The following is a 17,323-nucleotide window of genomic DNA, read 5'->3' as shown; positions in this document are numbered from 1 at the left end:
TTATATTCTAATCTTGTGTTAATATAAACTTTCATTATTAGCACACATTAAAGTTTTCATTAACAGCACCTTCTAAACTTCTCATTATTACGTGTCATTATTAGTACACATTTATGTTATCATTAATAGGATCTTTTAAACTTATCATTATTGCTATATTTCAAACATGTCAATATTAGATTCTTCTAAACTTTTCATTATTTTTTATTCTAAACGTTTTATTATTCTTTTAGTATTAGTACATTCTAAAGTTATGATTAATAGTACTTTCTAAACTTGTCATTATTAGTATATTCAAAACTTGTCATTATTACTAAATTCTAAGGTTATCATTAATAGTTCCTTCCAAAACTGTCATTTTTAGTATATTCTAAGCATCTCATTATTGGTATACATTAAAGTTGTCATTGATAGTATCTATCCGGCCTTTATTTGTATATTCTAAATTTATTATTAGTATACTCTAAATATGTCATCATTAGTTCACTATAAGGTTACTAATACTCGTACACATTAAAGTTATCACTAAAATTACATTCTCAAATTGTCATTATTAACTTATTATAAACTTCTCATCATCAGTATATTCTAAACTTTTCATTTTGATAAGATATTAAAGTTATTCCAAACTTTTCGTTATTAGTGCATTATGAATTTGTCAATAATACTACCTTCTAAACTTCTCATTAATACTATATTCTAAACCAGTCACACATTAAGATATAATTATTTGTTATTATCACCATATTCTAAACTTTTTATTATTAGTATTTTTATTATTAGTATTTTACTATTAGTATATATTGAATTTATCATTTATCTTCTAAACTTGCCTTTTTTAGTATATTGTAAACTTGCTTATTATACAAGTTAAAGTTATCTTGAACAGTACCTTTTAAACTTTTAATTATTGGTATATTCTAATCTTTTCATTATTAGTACACATACCTTCTAAACCTTTGATTATTAGTATATTGTAAACTTCTGATTATTAGTACACATTATAGTTATTATTAACAATACCTTCTAAACTTGTCAAAGTTAAATACATTATTAATGTACCTTTTAAACTTGTCATTATTAGGATATTACAAACTTGCCATTTTTAGTATATCTATTCTTTTTTCATGATTAGTACATATTAAAGTCATTATTGGTATATTCTAGTCTTTCCATTATTAGTACACATAAAAGTAGTCATCAACACATTAAAGTTATTATTAACAATACCTTCTAAACTTGTCAAAGTTAAATACATTATTAATGTACCTTTTAAACTTGTCATTATTAGGATATTACAAACTCGCCATTTTTAGTATTTTTTCCATGATTAGTACATATTAAAGTCATTATTGGTATATTCTAGTCTTTCCATTATTAATACACATAAAAGTTGTCATCAACTGTATCTTCCATTATACGTATATTGTAAACTTGTCATTATTAGTACACATTAAAGCTATTATTAATAATACCTTCTAAACTTGACATCATTTGTATATTACAAACTTGCCAGTATTAGCATATTCTATTTTTTTCATTATTAGTGCACATTAAAGTTATCTTGCAATAGTATCTTCTAAACTTGTCATTATATTCTAAACTTGTTATTACTAATACACATTAAAGTTATTATTAACAATACTTTCTAAGCTTGTCATAATTAGAATATTATAAATTTGTCCTTATTAATACACATTATTAGGATATTCTATAGTTGTCATTATTAGTACAAATAAAATTTATAAACTCCAAATAAAATGTCTAAACTTCTCATTATTTGTATGTTTTTAGCTTTTCTAAATCATTCAATATTTGTACATATCAAAGCTATTTAATAAAACCTTCTAAAATTATCATTATTAAAACATGTTAAAGTTATTGTAAATATCATTTTCTACATCTTAATTTTTAGTACGCATTATATATATCATTAATAATAGTACTATCGATAATATTCTAAACTTCTCATATTAAAGTTATCAATAGTTCCGACTGAGCATGCCATTAAAACTTGCCATTACTATTTTGTATTTTTTCATTATCAGAACTCATTAAAGTAATTATTAGTACACATTAAATATTTTACTAATAGTACCTGCTAAATGCTATACGTTTTTTCTAAACTTCCCATTTCATTATAAATTAAATTTTTCATTAACATGTAAACTTGTCATATTCTACACTTTTCATCATCATTTCACATAGAATTAATCCAAACTTATCATTATAAGTATATTCTAAAGTCATTAATGGTACATACTAAACTTAATAGACATCAAAGTTATCAGTAATAGTACCTTCTAAACTTGTCATTATTAGTATATTCTAAGCTTGTCGTAATCAGTACAAATTAACGTTATCAATTATAGCTTCAATTATACCTTGTAAACTTACCCTTATTAGTATATTGTACCTTGTGTATATCAGTACACATTAAAGTTATCATTAATAGTACCTTCTAAAAGTTGTCATTATTTTAAATATCATTAAAAGTACCTTCTAAAATTATCATTATTACTATTATATTATTAGTGTACATTAAAGTTATTATCTTCTAAAGTTTTCTTCTAAACTTGCCAGTATTTATATATTCTAAACTTGTGATTATTAGCATATTATAAACTTGACATTATTAGTACACATTGAAGTTGTCATTATCTTTTTTATTAGTATATTCTAAATTTATCATTATTTGCCATTATTATTTTAATACTTATCTTGTCATTAATTGTCCACATATAGGTTATCATTAATAATAGCTTCTAAACATCTCAATCTTAGTATAATTCAAACCTCTCATTATTGGTATTTTCTAAATTTGTCATTATTACTATATTGTAAACTTCTCATTATTAGTACACATTAAAGTTATCATTAATAGTACCTTGTAAACTTGTCTTTGTAACCACACATTAAAGTTATCATTAATAGTATCTTTCTAAATTTGTCATTTTAGTACACATTTAATTTATTAGTAGTAGTAAGTACCACCTACACTTGTCATTTTTTGTATATTCTAAACTTGTTATTATTAGTACATATCAAATCTATCATTAAAAACTTTTCTTTATTAGTACACGTTAAATTAATGGTATATTATAAATTTCATTACCCGTGCACATTAAAGATATCATTGATATTTGCTAGTGATTTCAATATTCATATATTCTAAGCTTGTCGTTATTAGGACACATTAAAATTATCCTTAATAATACCTTGTCATTATTCATATATCCCAAACATTAATCATTAGAATGCATGAACGTTTTTACTGATTGTACATTTAAATTTGCCATTATTAGTATGTTTTAAAATTTTCATTATTAGTACAAATTAAAGCTATCTTCTAAAGTTGTCAATATTAGTAATCTTTAAACTTGTCAGGATTAATATATTTTAAACTTGCACACAGTGAAGTTATCATAACTATTATCGTCTAAGCTTACCATTAGTATATTCTAAACATTCATTATTCTAAATTTGTCATTCTTAGTATATGCTAAGCTCGTTAGTATTAGTACACACTAATAATACCTTCTAACTTCGTTATTATTAGTATATTCTAAACTTGCCATTACAAGTATATTCTAAACCTGACATTATTTTATGTTTAAACCCTCATTATTTCTTGTCGTTGTTCTTATATTCAAAACATCAGTATTAGTAAATACTAAACATATCTTCTTTGGTATTCAAAACTTGTCATTATTAGTGCACATTAAAGTTATCATTATTAGGACCTTGTATAGTCTAAACTTGGCAATACTAATATATTCTTAAGTTTATCATTATTCTAAACTTACATTATTAGTATATTCTAAATTTTTCACTATTAGTGTATTCTACACTTGTCATCATTAATGCACATTAAAGCTTGTCAATATACGTAAACCTTCATTATTAGTACACATTAAAGTTATCATTAACAATATTTTCTAAAGTTGTCATTGCTCATATTCGCAACATATCAGTATTAGTAAATACTAAACATATCTTTAGTATTCTAAACTTGTCATTATAAAGTTATCATTATTATGAACTTGTAAGCTTATCATTATTAGTATATTCTAAACTTGGTAATACTAATATATTCCAAAGTTTATCATTATTTAAAACTTGTCATTTTTAGTATATTCTAAACTTGTGGATATTAGTGGCTTCTAGATATGACATTGCTATTTTTCTTTCAAAACTAATCATTATTAGTACGTATTATAGTTATCTTTAATAGCAACTTCTAATTTTGCTATTATTTGTATTTACTAAACTTTGCATTATTAATTCAAACATGTCATTATTGCTACACATTAACGTTATCATTAATATAACCTTCTAAATTTGTCATTATTACAATATTGTAAACTTGTACATATTAAAGTTGTCATTATTACTATATTCCAAACATTAATTATTAGAAAACATTAAAGTTTTCATTTATAGTGCATTCTAAATTTGTATATATTTGTACGTTCTAAACTTGTCATTATTAGTACAAAAAATAGTTATCATATCATATTAACTTGTTATAATTAGTATGTTCGAAACTTGTCTTTACAACCCATATTAAAGTTATCATTAGTATTGTTGTTATAAGTACACATTAAAGTTATCATCAATAGTACCTTATAAACTTGTCGTTAGTAATACATTCTATACTTGTCATTAAAGATAACTAATGGTATGTTCTTAAATTGTCATTAATCGTACATTTTAAACTTGTCATGATCAGAACATTATAAAGTTATCATTGATAGTACCTTTTCAATTTACATTCTAAACTTGTCAGTGTTGGTAAAATCTAAAATCATCATTATTAGTAAATATTAAAGTTATCATTAATAGTATCTTCTAAACCTGTCATTATTGGAGTATTCTAGACTTGTCATTATTACTACACATTAAACATATCATTAATAGTATCTTTAAACTTGTCATTATTATTCATCATTTATAGTACTTTCTAAACTTCTCATTATTGGTATATTCTAAACATGTCAATATTAGTATATTCTAAGCATGTCTTCATTGGTATACTCTAAACTTATCATTATTAGTATATTCTAAACACGTCATTACTAGCTCACAATAAATTTATCCTTAATAGGACATTCTAAACATATCATTACTAGTACATTGTGAACTTTGCAATATAAGTACATTCTAAAGTTGTCATTATTCTATCTTTGCCATTACTATTATATTTTAAACTAGTACATGTCATTATTAGTATAATCATAACTCGTCATTATTAGTAAACATTAAAGTTTACCATTAATAGCATCTTCTAAACTTTTCATTATTAGTATATTTCAAACTTGTCATTATTAGTACACATTGAATTTATTATTATCAGTACCTTCTAATCTTGTTTTTATTGGTATATTCTAAACTTGGCATTATCAAAGTCATTAATAGTACCTTCTAAACTTATTAACAGTCCCCTCTAAACTTGTAATTATTAGTATATTCTAAATTTGTCAATATTAGTACACATTAAAGTTATTATTTACAGTACGTTGTCACTACATGGGAATATTCTAAACTTTTATTATTAGTATGCTCTAAATTAACAATACCTTCTAAATTTGTCATTATTCTAAACGTGTCATTATTAGTACAAATTAGTCATCATTAATAGTAGCTTCTAAACTTCTTTTTTGTTATTATTATAAACAATAAAAATATTATTAATGGTATATTCACATTCTTCATTATTAGTATATTCTAAATTTATCATTATTAGTACGCATTAAAGTTATCTTTACAGATACCTTCATAGCTTGTTTTTTATTGTTAGATTCTAAACTTGTCTGTGTTAGTATAATCTAATTTTTTCATTATTACTTCAAATAGTACCTTATAAACTTTCTTTATATGTATATTTTAAACTTGTCTATATTAGTACATATTAACGTTATCATTATTATCATTATTATCATATTCTAAATTTTAAAGTTATCATTAATAGTACCTTCTAAACTTGTCATTATTAATACACATTATAGTTAACAGTTATAGTAACTTCTCAACTTATCATTAATATATTCTAAACTTATCTTAATTAGTATATTATAAACTTTCATTATTAGTACACATTAAAGTTTTCATTAACAGCATCTTAACTTCTCATTATTACGTGTCATTATTAGTACACATTTAAGTTATCATTAATGGTATCTTTTAAACTTATCATTATTTCTATATTCTAAACATGTCAATATTAGATTCTTCTAAACTTGTCATTATCTAACCTTTTTTATTAATTGTACTTTCAGTATTAGTACATGCTAAAGTTATCATTAATAGTACTTTCTGAACTTGTTATTATTAGTATATTCAAAACTTGTCATTATTACTAAACTTTAAGGTTATCATTAATAGTTCCTTCTAAAACTGTCATTTTTAGTATATTCTAAGCATCTCATTATTGGTATACATTAAAGTTGTCATTAATAGTACCTTCCCGGTCTTTATTTGTATATTCTAAACTTAATATTAGTATACTCTAAATATGTCATTATTAGTTCACTTTAAGGTTACTATTACTAGTACACATTCAAGTTATCATTAAAAGTACATTCTCAAATTGTCATTATTAACTTATTCTAAACTTCTCATTATCAGTATATTCTACGCTTTTCATTTTGATAACACATTAAAGTTATTATTATTAGATTCCAAATTTGTATTTATTAGTACACATTAACGTTATCATTAATAATATCTTCCAAACTTTTCATTATTATGATGAAATTATCAATAATACTACCTTCTAAACCATATTCTAAACCTGTCACACATTAAATTTAACATAAATAGTAACTTATATACTTTTTATTATTAACATATTCTAACTATTATTATTAGTATTTCTATCATTAGTGTTTTACTATTGGTATATATTCAATTTATCATTTATCTTCTAAATTTGTCTTTATAACTTGCTTATTATTAGTACAAATTAAAGTTATCCTGAGCAGTGCCTTTCAAACTTTTAATTAGTAATTTCTAATCTTTCAATTATTAGTGCACACATCTGTACCTTCTAAACCTCTGATTATTAGAATATTGTAAACTTCTGAGAAAGTTATTATTAACAATACCTTCTAAATATAGACATTAATGTACATTATTAATATATTCTATTTTTTCATTATTACTACAAATAGTACTTTATAAACTTTCTTTTATATGTATATTTTAAACTTGTCTATATTAGTACATATTTACACTATCATTAAGAGCACCTTCTAAACTTATTATTATTATTGTTATATTCTAAATTTTCAAGTTATCATTAACAGTACTTGTTATTATTAGTATATTCTAAACTTGTGTTAATATAAACTTTCATTATTAGCACACATTAAAGTTTTCATTAACAGCACCTTCTAAACTTCTCATTATTACGTGTCATTATTAGTACACATTTATGTTATCATTAATAGGATCTTTTAAACTTATCATTATTGCTATATTTCAAACATGTCAATATTAGATTCTTCTAAACTTTTCATTATTTTTTATTCTAAACGTATTATTTTAGTATTAGTACATTCTAAAGTTATGATTAATAGTACTTTCTAAACTTGTCATTATTAGTATATTCAAAACTTGTCATTATTACTAAATTCTAAGGTTATCATTAATAGTTCCTTCCAAAACTGTCATTTTTAGTATATTCTAAGCATCTCATTATTGGTATACATTAAAGTTGTCATTGATAGTATCTATCCGGCCTTTATTTGTATATTCTAAATTTATTATTAGTATACTCTAAATATGTCATCATTAGTTCACTATAAGGTTACTAATACTCGTACACATTAAAGTTATCACTAAAATTACATTCTCAAATTGTCATTATTAACTTATTATAAACTTCTCATCATCAGTATATTCTAAACTTTTCATTTTGATAAGATATTAAAGTTATTCCAAACTTTTCGTTATTAGTGCATTATGAATTTGTCAATAATACTACCTTCTAAACTTCTCATTAATACTATATTCTAAACCAGTCACACATTAAGATATAATTATTTGTTATTATCACCATATTCTAAACTTTTTATTATTAGTATTTTTATTATTAGTATTTTACTATTAGTATATATTGAATTTATCATTTATCTTCTAAACTTGCCTTTTTTAGTATATTGTAAACTTGCCTACTATTAGTACAAGTTCAAGTTATCTTGAACAGGACCTTTTGAACTTTTAATTATTGGTATATTCTAATCTTTTCATTATTAGTACACATACCTGTACCTTCTAAACCTCTGATTATTAGTATATTGTAAACTTCTGATTATTAGTACACATTCAAGTTATTATTGACAATACCTTCTAAACTTGTCAAAGTTAAATACATTATTAATGTACCTTTTAAACTTGTCATTATTAGGATATTACAAACTTGCCATTTTTAGTATATATATTTTTTTCATGATTAGTACATATTAAAGTCATTATTGGTATATTCTAGTCTTTCCATTATTAGTACACATAAAAGTAGTCATCAACACATTAAAGTTATTATTAACAATACCTTCTAAACTTGTCAAAGTTAAATACATTATTAATGTACCTTTTAAACTTGTCATTATTAGGATATTACAAACTCGCCATTTTTAGTATTTTTTCCATGATTAGTACATATTAAAGTCATTATTGGTATATTCTAGTCTTTCCATTATTAATACACATAAAAGTTGTCATCAACTGTATCTTCCATTATACGTATATTGTAAACTTGTCATTATTAGTACACATTAAAGCTATTATTAATAATACCTTCTAAACTTGACATCATTTGTATATTACAAACTTGCCAGTATTAGCATATTCTATTTTTTTCATTATTAGTGCACATTAAAGTTATCTTGCAATAGTATCTTCTAAACTTGTCATTATATTCTAAACTTGTTATTACTAATACACATTAAAGTTATTATTAACAATACTTTCTAAGCTTGTCATAATTAGAATATTATAAATTTGTCCTTATTAATACACATTATTAGGATATTCTATAGTTGTCATTATTAGTACAAATAAAATTTATAAACTCCAAATAAAATGTCTAAACTTCTCATTATTTGTATGTTTTTAGCTTTTCTAAATCATTCAATATTTGTACATATCAAAGCTATTTAATAAAACCTTCTAAAATTATCATTATTAAAACATGTTAAAGTTATTGTAAATATCATTTTCTACATCTTAATTTTTAGTACGCATTATATATATCATTAATAGTACTATCGATAATATTCTAAACTTCTCATATTAAAGTTATCAATAGTTCCGACTGAGCATGCCATTAAAACTTGCCATTACTATTTTGTATTTTTTCATTATCAGAACTCATTAAAGTAATTATTAGTACACATTAAATATTTTACTAATAGTACCTGCTAAATGCTATACGTTTTTTCTAAACTTCCCATTTCATTATAAATTAAATTTTTCATTAACATGTAAACTTGTCATATTCTACACTTTTCATCATCATTTCACATAGAATTAATCCAAACTTATCATTATAAGTATATTCTAAAGTCATTAATGGTACATACTAAACTTAATAGACATCAAAGTTATCAGTAATAGTACCTTCTAAACTTGTCATTATTAGTATATTCTAAGCTTGTCGTAATCAGTACAAATTAACGTTATCAATTATAGCTTCAATTATACCTTGTAAACTTACCCTTATTAGTATATTGTACCTTCTAAAAGTTCTCATTATTTTAAACATCATTAATAGTACCTTCTAAAATTATCATTATTACTATTATATTATTAGTGTACATTAAAGTTATTATCTTCTAAAGTTTTCTTCTAAACTTGCCAGTATTTATATATTCTAAACTTGTGATTATTAGCATATTATAAACTTGACATTATTAGTACACATTGAAGTTGTCATTATCTTTTTTATTAGTATATTCTAAATTTATCATTATTTGCCATTATTATTTTAATACTTATCTTTTCATTAATTGTCCACATATAGGTTATCATTAATAATAGCTTCTAAACATCTCAATCTTAGTATAATTCAAACCTCTCATTATTGGTATTTTTAAATTTGTCATTACTACTATATTGTAAACTTCTCATTATTAGTACACATTAAAGTTATCATTAATAGCACCTTGTAAACTTGTCTTTGTAACCACACATTAAAGTTATCATTAATAGTATCTTTCTAAATTTGTCATTATTAGTACACATTTAATTTATTAGTAGTAGTAAGTACCACCTACACTTGTCATTTTTTGTATATTCTAAACTTGTTATTATCAAATCTATCATTAAAATGTTTTCTTTATTAGTACACGTTAAAGTTACAATTAATGGTATATTATAAATTTCATTACCAGTGCACATTAAAGATATCATTGATATTTGCTAGTGATGTCAATATTCATATATTCTAAGCTTGTCGTTATTAGGACACATTAAAATTATCATTAATAATACCTTGTCATTATTCATATATCCCAAACATTAATCATTAGAAGGCATGAAAGTTTTTACTGATAGTACATTTTAATTTGCCATTATTAGTATGTTTTAAAATTTTCATTATTAGTACAAATTAAAGCTATCTTATATAGTACCTTCTAAAGTTGTCAATATTAGTAATCTTTAAACTTGTCAGGATTAATATATTTTAAACTTGCACACAGTGAAGTTATCATAACTATTATCGTCTAAGCTTACCATTAGTATATTCTAAACATTCATTATTCTAAATTTGTCATTCTTAGTATATGCTAAGCTCGTTAGTATTAGTACACACTAATAATACCTACTAACTTCGTTATTATTAGTATATTCTAAACTTGCCATTACAAGTATATTCTAAACCTGACATTATTTTATGTTTAAACCCTCATTATTTCTTGTCGTTGTTCTTATATTCAAAACATCAGTATTAGTAAATACTAAACATATCTTCTTTGGTATTCAAAACTTGTCATTATTAGTGCACATTAAAGTTATCATTATTAGGACCTTGTATAGTCTAAACTTGGCAATACTAATATATTCTTAAGTTTATCATTATTCTAAACTTACATTATTAGTATATTCTAAATTTTTCACTATTAGTGTATTCTACACTTGTCATCATTAATACACATTAAAGCTTGTCAATATTTGTTATTGGTACACATTAAAGTTCTCATTAACAATACTTTCTAAAGGTGTCATTGTTATTATATTCGCAACATATCAGTATAAGTAAATACTAAACATATCTTTAGTATTCTAAACTTGTCATTATAAAGTTATCATTATTATGAACTTGTAAGCTTATCATTATTAGTATATTCTAAACTTGGTAATACAAAGTTTATCATTATTTAAAACTTGTCATTTTTAGTATATTCTAAACTTCTGGATATTAGTGGCTTCTAGATATGACATTGTTATTTTTCTTTCAAAAATCATCCTTATTAGTACGTATTATAGTTATCTTTAATAGCAACTTCTAATTTTGCTATTATTTGTATTTACTAAACTTTGCATTATCAATAATTCAAACGTGTCATTAACATTAACGTTATCATTAATATAACCTTCTAAATTTGTCATTATTACAATATTGTAAACTTGTACATATTAAAGTTGTCATTATTAGTATATTCCAAACATTAATTATCAGAAAGCATTAATGTTTTCATCTATAGTACATTCTAAATTTGTCTATATTTGTACGTTCTAAACTTGTCATTATTAGTACAAAAAATAGTTATCATATATAGAACCTTCTAAAGTTGTAATTTTAGTAATTTCTAAACTTGTCATTATTAATATATTCTAAACTTATACACATTAAAATTATTATAAATATCATGTAAGCATATCATTAATGTATTCTAAACATGTCATTATTCTAAACGTCATTCTTAGTATATTCTAAGCTCGTTATTATTAGTACATACTAAATCTATCATTAATAATACCTTCTAAATTTGTTACTATTACTGTAGTGTCTTCTAAATATGTCATTGTTAGAATATTGAAAACTCATTATTAGTAGGTATCATAGTTATCATTAATAGCAACTTCTAATTTGCTATTATTAGTACTTCCTAAACTTTGCATTAATGTATTTCAAACTTGCCATTATTACTACATATTAATGTCATCATTAATATAACATGTCAATATTAAAATATTGTAAACTTGTGATTATTAGTACACATTGAATTTATAATTAGCAGTGCCTTTAAGATTGTCATAAACTTGTCATTGTTCGGATATTCTAAACTTTCATTATTAGTATATTCTAAACTTATTATTATTAGAATATTCTAAACTCATTATTATTATATTCTAATTTTAGTACACTTTAAAGTTGTATTCATTAATACACATTAAACTTGTCATTATTAGTACAAAACAAAGTTATCATTAGTAGAACCTTCTAAACTTATCGTTATTAGTATATTCCACACTTGTCACTATTTCTAAACATTAAACTTATCTTAAACAGTATCTTCTAAACTTGTCAATCTTAAATGTCGTTGTATGTATATTCTAAACCTGTGATTATTAGGAGATATCAAAGTTATGCCTTGTCATTATTATCATAATTCAAACTAGTATATTCTAAACATATCATTATTAGTAATATCATATCAAAACTCGCCATTATTAGTAAACATCATTAATAGTATATTATAATCTTTATTATCAATATATTCAAATTTGCCATTATTAATACACATTAGATTTATCATTAAAAGTACCTTCTAATCTTATTATATATTATTAGTATATCCTAAATTCCAAACCTGTCATTATTAGTACATACTATAGTTAACAATTACAGTAACTTCTCAACTTGTTATTATAAGTATATTCTGAACTTATTTTAACTAGTATATTATAAACTTTCATTAACAGTACCTTCTTAACTTTTTATTATTACGTGCCATTATTAGTACACATTAAAGTTATCATTTAATAGGATCTTTTAAACATATCATTATTGCTATATTTTAAACATGTCAATATTAGTTTCTTCTAAATTTGTCATTATTTTTTATTCTAAACTTTTTATTATTTATATGTTATAAACTTTTCAGTTATCATTAATAGTACTTTCTAAACTTGTCATTATTAGTATATTCTAAATTTGTTATTATTGCTAAACTAGGTTATCATAAATAGTTCCTTATAAAATTGTGATTTCTAGTATATTCTAAACATCTCATTATTGGTACACATTAAAGTTATCATTAATAGTACCTACCCGGCCTTTATTTGTATATCCTAAACTTGATATCAGTATACTCTAAATATGTCATTATTAGTTTACTTTAAAGTTACTATTAATAGTACCTTTAACCTGTCATTACTACTCCACATTAAAGTTATCATTAAAAGTACATTCTAAAATTATCATTAGCTTATTCTAAACTTACTATTGGTATATTCTAAACTTTTCATTTTCAGAACTCATCAAAATTACTATCAATAATAGCTTGTAAATTTGTATTTCTATTTGTATTTGTTTTGTATTCTTTGTATGTTTGTATTTTTTGTATTTTGTAGTTTTTGTATTTGTTTGTATTTATTAGTATAACTTTTCATTATTAGTACATTCTTAACTTGTCAATGACAGTACCTTCTAAGCTTCTCATTATTACTAAATTTTATTTTGTCACTACTAGTACACATTAGATATCTTAATAGTACATTCTAAACTTATCATTACCATATTCTAAACTTGTCTGCACTTGTTACAAAATTGCTTATTGTTAGTACAAATTAAAGTTATCCTGAACAGTACCCTTTAAACTTGTAATTATTGGTATATTCTAATCTTTTCATTATTAGTACACATACCTGTACCTTCTAAACCTTTTATTAGTATATTGTAATTTTCTGATTATCAGTACACATTAAAGTTATTATTAATAATACCTTCTAAACTTGTCAAAGTTAAATGCATTATCAATATATCTTTTAAACTAGTCATTATTGGTATATTACAAACTTACCGTTATTAGTATATTTTAATTTTTTCATTATTAGTACACACTAAAGTCATTGTTGGTATATTCTAGTCTTTCCATTATTAGTACACATAAAAGTTATCATTAACTGTACCTTGCATTATAAGTATATTGTAAACTTGTCACATTAAAGCTATTATTAATAATACCTTCTAAACTTCACATTATTTGTATATTACAAAATTTCCATTACTAGCATATTCTAAATTTGTCATTATTAGTGCACATCAAAGTTATCATGCAATAGTACCTTCTAAACTTGTTATTACTAGTACACATTAAAGTTATCATTGATAATACCTTCTAAACTTGTCATCATTAGAATATTATAAATTTGTCCTTACTAATACATATTATGATGATATTCCATAGTTAGTATATTCTAAACTTTTCATCATTAGTACAAATCAAATTATTTAATATTAGTACATTTCAAAATCATTTAATAGAATCTTCTAAAATTGTCATTAATAAAACATATTAAAGTTATTATAGTTGTCATTTTCTACAATTTTGATTATTAGTACACATTGTATATATTATTAATAGTACTATCAACAATATTCATATATTCTAAACTTGTTACTATTAGTGCATATTAAAGTTATCATTAAAAGTATATTCTAAACATATCATTACTAGTATTTTGTAAATTTTTCACTATTAGTAGTCGCTAAAGTAATTATTAGCACACATTAAATATTTTACTAATAGCATCTGCTAAACGCTATACGCTTTTTCTAAATTTCCCATTTTATTATAAATAAGATTATAATTTGTCATATTCTAAACATTTCATTATCATTTCGCATAGATAATAGTGCTTTCCAAACTTGTCATTATTAGTATATTCTAAACTTCTCATATACTAAACTTATTACTATTAATAGACATTAAAGTTATCCATAATAGTACCTTCTAAACTTGGCATTATTAGTATATTCCAAGCTTGTCGTTATTAGTACAAGTTAACATTATCAATTATAGTACCTTGTAAACTTACTCTTATTAGTATATAGTACCTTGTTTATATTAGTACACATTAAAGTTATCATTAATAGTACCTTCTAAAAGTTGTCATTAAGGTACAGTCTGAACTTATCTTTACTTGTATATTACAAAAATGCTATTTTAGTGTATTCTAATCTTGTCATTATTACCACATTAGCACATATTAGCACCTTCTAAAATAGTCATTATTATTATATTAAACTTGTCATTATCAGTGTATTCTAAACTTATCTTCTAAAGTTTCCTTCTAAGCATGCCATTTTTATATACTTTACTGTACCTTTCAAACTTGTGATTATTAGCATATAATAATCTTGACAGTATTAGTACACATTGAAGTTATCATTGATAGTAGTTTCTTAACTTTTCATTAATATATTCTAAACTTGTCATCATTTGCCATTTGCCATATAAGTTATCATTAATAGTACCTTCTAAACATCTCATTTTAGTATAATTTAAACTTCTCATTATTGGTGTTTTCTAAATTTGTCATTATTGGATTTTATTAAAGTTTACAGTAATAGTACTTTCTGAATTTGTCATTATCAGTGCACATTAAAGTTATCATTCATAGTACCTTATTGAGTGAGGAAAATGGAGGAGAAATAAGGAAGGATGAAGTGAAGGCAGATAATGAAAGCAGGCAAGGCAGCTGGGCTGGATGGATGCCATGCAGAATGTTTAAAAAATAAAAGGAGGTACAGGGATGGTGGACTGGATGGTGAGGTTATTTAATGTTTGCTGGAGAGAGGGACAAGGGGACAAGTGTGAATGTAGTAGTTTCAGAGGGATTAGCTTGTTAAGTGTAGTTGGGAAGGCTTATGGGAGGATCTTGACTGAGAGGATTAGGAAAGGAACAGAGGGAGTAATTGGTGAGGAACAGTGTGGATTTAGGACGGAATAAAAAAGAACGCTGTGAAAATTTGATCCGTAGGGCTGTCACTAGGTCCCTCAATAGCGGCAGAGACAATTTAAGGCGGAAAGTGGTATCCGGTATGCAAGAGGCTGATATATATATATATATATATATATATATATATATATATATATATATATATATATATATATATATATTTCAAAAAATGTGAATTGAATTTTTTTCTATACTTATGCAATGGAAAAAAATCACAAAAGTAGCTGGCTGGCTAGCTGTATGGCCGACTGGTTGATGCATGGGTAACTGGCTAACTGGCTGGCTTTATAACCGGCTAGCAGGCTGTATGGTAATGTTTTCTGATAATTAATGTTTGGTATATACTAATAATGACAGGTATTAATGATAACTTGAATATGTACACATATTTACATGTTATCATATGTTATTATTCACATGTTATTATAATACATGTATTATGTACACATAATCACATGTTTACAATAGTGTAATAAAGTTTGAAAGGTTATATTGATAATAATGTTAATGTGTAGCAATAATGACACGTTTTAATTATATTGATACTAATACTAACATAATTAGAAGTTGCTATCAATGATAACTATAATACGTACTAATAATGATTAGTTTTGAAAAAAGCTAACAATGTCATATTAAGAAGCCAGTAATAATGGTAACTTTAAAATGTACTAATACTCACAATTTTAGAATATACTAATAATGACAAGTTTTAAATAATTATAAACTTTGGAATATAGTATTGCCAAGTTTAGAATATACTAATAATGGTCCTAATAATGATAACTTTAATGTGTACTAATAATGACATGTTTAGAATAATAAAGAAGATATACTGATATTTTTCGAATATACGAACAATTACAACTTTAGAAAGTATTGTTAATGATAACTTAAACGTGTACTAATAAAGTGAAGCTTTTAATGATAACTCAGATATGTGTTAATAATAACAAGTTTATAATATACAAAAATGACAAGTGTAGATGAATTGAATGTGTACTAAAATGACAAGTTTAGAAAAATACTATCAATGATAACTTTAATGTGTAGTTACAAAGACAAGTTTATAAGGTACTATTAATGATAACTCTAATGTGTACTAATAATGACAAGTAAAGCTTTTAATGATAACTCAGATATGTGTTAATAATAACAAGTTTATAATATACAAAAATGACAAGTGTAGAGGGTACTATTGATAATGAATTGAATGTGTACTAAAATGACAAGTTTAGAAAAATACTATCAATGATAAATTTAATACAAAGACAAGTTTATAAGGTACTATTAATGATAACTCTCATGTGTACTAATAATGACAAGTAGTAGATATAGTAACAATGACAAG

Source organism: Oratosquilla oratoria, chromosome 19 (assembly GCF_046742065.1).
Source record: "Oratosquilla oratoria isolate Oo_2021 chromosome 19, ASM4674206v1, whole genome shotgun sequence".
In the NCBI taxonomy this organism is placed as follows: Eukaryota; Metazoa; Arthropoda; class Malacostraca; order Stomatopoda; family Squillidae; genus Oratosquilla; species Oratosquilla oratoria.
This window is presented reverse-complemented; position numbering follows the sequence as displayed.